The 5342-nt window shown below is 53.1% G+C and overlaps 1 pseudogene; it reads left to right on the top strand.

Annotated features, from left to right (window-relative positions):
- The first annotated feature begins 229 nt into the window (after window positions 1–229).
- Window positions 230–2308, top strand: LOC139001105 (mRNA export factor GLE1 pseudogene; annotated as a pseudogene).
- The last annotated feature ends 3034 nt before the right edge of the window (window positions 2309–5342 follow it).

Genomic DNA, 5342 nt, shown 5'->3' with positions numbered 1-5342 from the left:
CACAGAACCTGGCTGGGGAACCTAACCAGAACTTGGCAGGAGATCCAAACCAGAACTTGGCTGGAGATCCGAGACAAAACTTGGCTGGAGATCCTGGCCAGAACTTGGCTAGAGCAATTAGGAAGCAACTTTAGAGTGAAGGAGCTCTCGCTTCGGCTTCCGGGGCGGCTGATTCAAAGGGTTTGCTTTTTCTGCCCGGCATCTGGGAAGAGCGGCTGCAGTACCGGCCATGCTGTCCGAGAGCCGCCAGCGCCGCCACTGCAGGGAGACCCTGCAGGTGCTGCGCAGCTCCCGCAAAGGTCGCCTCTGCTACAATTTCGACTAGCTCCTGCGGGGCGACGATGTTTTAGAAGAACGTGCGTCCACTCCCCAGCTATCTTCTTACGCCGGATGGGTGGTAGATTATGTCCTACTCCACACACAAGAGAACCTGTCTGACTCAGAGACTTCGACATCCTCTAGCTCCACTTCAGGCCTGGACCAACCTTCATTTTTTCCCAGGTCTCCCATAAGAAGCCTTGCCTTCTCACCAGCATCCCCAAGAACACCAGAAACACCAGGTAGGACCAAGGGCACACGTGAGTCCCTGCACACGGAACCCATGTTACTTCGGTCCTCCAGGGTCATCGAGGTGAAAGGCTGCATCTGAATGTATGAGCTAGTGCACAGAATGCAAGGAACAGAGGGCCCGAGGCTGTGGCAGGAGGAGCAGGAGAGGAAGGTGCGAGCACTCTCTGAGATGGCATCTGAACAGCTGAAGCGTTTTGATGAACGGAAGGAATGGGAGCATCGCAAAGAATTCCAGGACTTGAGGGAAGTGCTGGAAAAAGAGCTCCAGAGAAGCCCTGGGGCAGCAATAAAAGCTGAAAGCTGAGGATCGCCACAGAGCTGAGATTCTCAACCTGAAGCTGTGGGAGGCAGAGCAGCAGCAGCTGTGGAGGGAGGAAGGCCAGCTCTGCCTGCGGAGCCTCTATGCCCTGCAGGAGGAGCTGCTGCACCTCAACCAGCAGCTGGACTCCGTGGGCCAGCACAGAGACCCGAAGGTGGACCTGCTGGCCTCGCGGAGCTGAGGCAACCAGCTGCGCGTCTTCAACTCAGGGATCATTCGGACCTCCTCGGGAACAGCGTTCCCACGGCAGAGGACCAAGCCATGGCCGAGAGCGGGCTGCAAGAAATGCGGGACCTCCTGATGGATGCCATGGCATGTGAAGACAAGAGGAGGAGGCAGGATGAAGAGGAGGCCCGGGTGAAGCGGCAAGAGGCACAGGTGTAGCAGAGGCCAGAGGTCCACAATGAGTGCCCTGCTAACAGCCAGGGCCCGGGAGGGACATGGAGTGAAGGCATCCAGGTGAAGGTCCAAGACAGAACAATGCAGTGGCACCAGCAGCTGCAGGAGGCCTCCCGTCAGTGTGTGCTGGCCTTTGAGGGACTGACCGGCAGCAAAGACAGCCAGGTCAAAAAGATAAAAATGGACCTCCAGAAGGCAGCCACTATCCCAGTGAGCCAGATCTCCACCATCGCAGGCTCCAAGTTGAAGGAGATCTTTGACAAAATCCACAACCTGCTCTCTGGGAAACCTGTTCAATCTGGTGGGTGCTCTGTGTCCATCACACTGAATCCACAGGGCCTGGACTTTGTCCAGTACAAACTGGCAGAGAAGTTTGTGAAACAAGGAGAGGAGGAGGTGGCCTCTCATCATGAAGCTGCGTTCCCCATCGCCGCCATAGCGTCCGGGATGTGGGAACTGCACCTGAGAGTGGGGGACCTCATCTTGGCTCATCTGCACAAGAATTGTCCATATTATGTCCCTCTTTACCCGGCTTTCAGGGAGGGAATGGCTTTGGAAGACTATCAAAGAATGCTTGGCTACCAAGTGAAGGATTCCAAGGTGGAGCAGCAGGACCGCTTTCTGAAACGCACGTCCGGGATGATGCGTCTCTATGCTGCCATCATACGGCTCCAGTGGCCATATGGAACTCGACAAGAGGTTCACCCTCATGGCTTAAACCATGGCTGGCGCTGGTTGGCACAGATACTAAACATAGAGCCCCTGCCGGACGTGATGGCCACCCTCCTCTTGCACTTCTTAGAGGTGTGTGGGAATGCCCTCAGGAAGCAGTATCAGGCCCAGTTCTGGAAGATGATGCTTCTCATCAAAGAGGACTACTGCCCCAGGATTGAAGCCATTACAAGCTCAGGAGAGAAGGGATCCTTCAGAGGCCTCATGCGGTTCTTGGAGGAATGTTTGCAGCGCAAGGAGGTTCCTGTCCCCAAGGGCTTTCTGACTTCCTCCTTCTGGCGTTCCTGACGTCACTTGTCACCCACCAGCACCATTTTGTTGCAGAGGCACAGTAATAAAGTCACTGAGCATTGCTGTGTATGATAGAGCACTGTCATATTTAGAAACCTATCAATATGTAAAATTTTTTGTATATTTATTTATGCCTTGTGGCTAGGAAAGGTTTTCATGGACCACTGATGACTCCTCAAGGGATCCACAGGACAGAAAAAAATGGACTCAGCCTTCTCACTTTTGCAAACGTTTTGGGGTGTTTAGCACTTGATGCCACTGTTTCTATGACCTTTCTCTCTCGAATCTTTCAGAAAGAAGTGAGCCCACCACTTCCAAGAATCCTGTAGTAGTTGAGGCCCGAATCCTCACATATGACTCTGAGCTGTGGCTGATTTGCCTTTCTTGGCTTGTGAAGTCATTAGAAATTCAGAGGCAATGCCTGATGTAGGGATGGACTTTGTCCTCAATGGCATTTTGGACAGCCTAGTGTCTAGGATTAGGCCCTGCCATGTGTTGTATTGAACCAAGAAGCACTGTTTGCCCTCTCGATTGGAATCCAGTGCCTGGTTGACAAGGGATGCAGGAGCCAGGGCAGGTGCCCTCTGTGTGTGTCGGGTTTTCAGTTTGAATGAAGATGGACCGAGATGGAGCTGGCCACAGTATGCATGAGCTGAGCATCCACAAGCAATGGCGGGGTGAAACAGAGATGTTAGGAATTGAGAACTGCATTGTTGTTGTTGTTGTTGTTATGGCTTGTTCTGACTAATGAATGATGATAAATTTGCCTGATTAAACCCACTACAGAAATCGAGAGCCTGGCTTTTCAGATAAGAGTGGAGATTTGAAAGATTTCCTACCTTTGGTATTGCAGAGACAGCAGCCACGGTCTCTTCCTCCTTGAATGTCATGTGTGGGGAACGGGGTGTTGTGAGGAGGTTCCCTGGTACTGTTGAAGTGACCCCGCTCTATGAATTATTTACTATGGTGCCAACAAATAATAAAACTTGAATTTTAAAAATCCAAAACAAAGCAACTTTAGTGCTTTGCGGGCCCCAGTGGCCTCCGTAACCCCGCCCCCAGGGGCGGGGCCGGCGCACCAATTCTGCTGTCGCCAGCATGAAGCCTCCACCAAGGTGACAGGCTGCTCCTGCGCGCTATTAAAGGGGCGACGTGGCCCGCGGTGCCATCTGGAGCGCCCTCCAGAAGAGGCAGCTGCCCTGACTACTGCAGACACAGCGGGGCCAGCCAGAGCCGGACATCGCCAAGCTGGCCGGGAAGCTACCAGGCGGGAGCAAGGCCGGATTCCGGATTTCTCCCAGCAGCTCAAGAACCCTTGAAAGAGCCTGTCCTTGGCTCCGCCCCTGCTTGTCAGCACCAAATAATCTTCGCCCCCGCGCCTGCTCCAAGGAGCAAAACCACTCACAAGTCGCTCTCCTCTCCTTCCTTCTCTCCCATCCGAGGGTCGGAGGGGTGGCAGGCTGGGGGGGGGGGGGGGGCGGCGAGGACTTGGCAGCTCAGGGATAGCGGAACTTGGTCTCCCGTGTGTGTGTGTGTGTGTGTGTGTGTGTGTGTGTGTGTGTTTGTGTGTACATCCGCAGTCAGGCACGGACACTTGTTCATTTGAATGGTCCGTCGGCATCCATGAGTACCCTTCAGCCCCTGCCTTCTCGCAGACAGGGCCCCTGCTTGTCCTTCACCCCTCGGGTCTAGCCAGACCTGGGGAAGTCCAGTCACCTGGCTCTGCCCTCCCCAGAGGAGGCCGCAGAAGTGGTGCTTGCATTGGCGCTTCTTGACCAGCAGAGGGCTCCGGCCTCAGTCAACCCAATCTCTGTAATCCAAAGAAGTCTTGGCTGGGATATCTGGTCAACCCTCCTACCCCAACCCTCCCCCCACCACCACCACCACTCCCCCTCACTCTCTGGACGAATGGTCAGGCCCCCGCTTAGAGACCAAGTCTGGGCCGGGCCATCTTGACTTGCGGATGCGTCAGCATGTTGAAAGGCTGGAACAAAGTGTTTTCTAAGGAGGTTTTTGTGTTTTTGGTTTTTTTTTTGGAGGGTTTTTTTTTGGAGGGTTTTTTGTATTTTTTGTGACTTTTTATTTTTTAATTTTAATTTTATTTTTTTAACTACGATGTCTTTATGTTTTGTGTGAGATTAATCACTATGCTTTAATTATTATGTTCAATTTGTAACAATGAAATTTGGGGTCCCCACAACATGAGGAACTGTATTAAAGGGTCACGGCACTAGGAAAGTTGAGACCACTGGGCTAAGTTTTATTTCTACCTCACTTGCTGGCTCCTACCCAGCCTGGCCCTGGTCTGGGCTTGGGCAGGAGGCAAAAACTGATGTTTTTCTCTCACATTGATTATTTTTGTCTTTCCCTCACTCCCCCACTCTCTGTAAGCATCAAGGGGAAAATATCCTCGAGTGAGGATTAAAAAAACAAAACAAAACAAAACAAAACAAAAACAAAAAACAAACAAAGGTGGGCACCCTGGTCAGAAGATCAAATCTTCAAAGTGTGTGCCAGCTGCTCCTCCCAGAGGGTCCGGACTGAATGTTGGAGAGCATCTCCAGGAAGGCCTGCGGGGATGGTGCCTCTGCATGCTGGAAGGTGTTCTGGACTCTGCCAAACAGGATGAAGTATTTCATGTCCTGCCCGATGAACCCCAAGTTGTTCTCATCGAACAGGATGTTGACTCCAGGGAAGCGCCTGGGGTAGGTGAAGGGATCGAAGGTACCAATGTGCACGCCATAGAAACACATCCTGCAGGTTCAGGGGTAGCTGCGGAGTCTTGTGCGCACGCCCACAGGCAGAACAAAGGGAACAGGCTGCTCCTCCGGAGCTGCAGCCCCGGACTCCCCCACGCTGGGCTGGGCAGGGCTCTGCCCGCCACGGCCCTCACTTTCCTCAGTCCCGTTTTCTTGCTGCTGCTGCTGCTGCTGCTGCTGCTGCTGCTCCCAGATCACCTCCCTGTCAATCTCCTGGACCACGTGGGAGAGTTCGTAGAATTTGTGGAAGATCTCGCCATCTGGCAGATGGA

The sequence above is a fragment of the Myotis yumanensis genome, unplaced genomic scaffold (assembly GCF_028538775.1).
Source record: "Myotis yumanensis isolate MYYU_CA2020_CCGP unplaced genomic scaffold, mMyoYum1.0.hap1 SCAF_99, whole genome shotgun sequence".
Classification (NCBI taxonomy): domain Eukaryota; kingdom Metazoa; phylum Chordata; class Mammalia; order Chiroptera; family Vespertilionidae; genus Myotis; species Myotis yumanensis.
This window is presented reverse-complemented; position numbering and strand designations above follow the sequence as displayed.